Source organism: Merops nubicus, unplaced genomic scaffold (assembly GCF_000691845.1).
Source record: "Merops nubicus isolate BGI_N331 unplaced genomic scaffold, ASM69184v1 scaffold42916, whole genome shotgun sequence".
Taxonomy (NCBI): Eukaryota; Metazoa; Chordata; class Aves; order Coraciiformes; family Meropidae; genus Merops; species Merops nubicus.
Window position 1 is genome coordinate 1 of NW_008613778.1, and position 230 is coordinate 230.

Below are 230 nucleotides of genomic sequence, written 5' to 3' on the forward strand. Positions count from 1 at the left end.
CGTCCGGGCTCTCTGGGGGCTCTTTCCTCGTAGGGCAGCGATTGCGGCGCCCAGGCGGTCGGGGAGCCTGCCCGGGGCTCCAGCAGCCCTTCCCAGCGCTGCGGAGCCAGCGGTGGAGTTTCCGTCTTCCCCCGCACGCGGTGCTGTGCGTCTGCATCGCCCCTCGCCAGCGTGGGCAGGATAGATCCGCTCCCCGGGCTGCAGCAGCGCCGGATGCCCCGCACGCACAC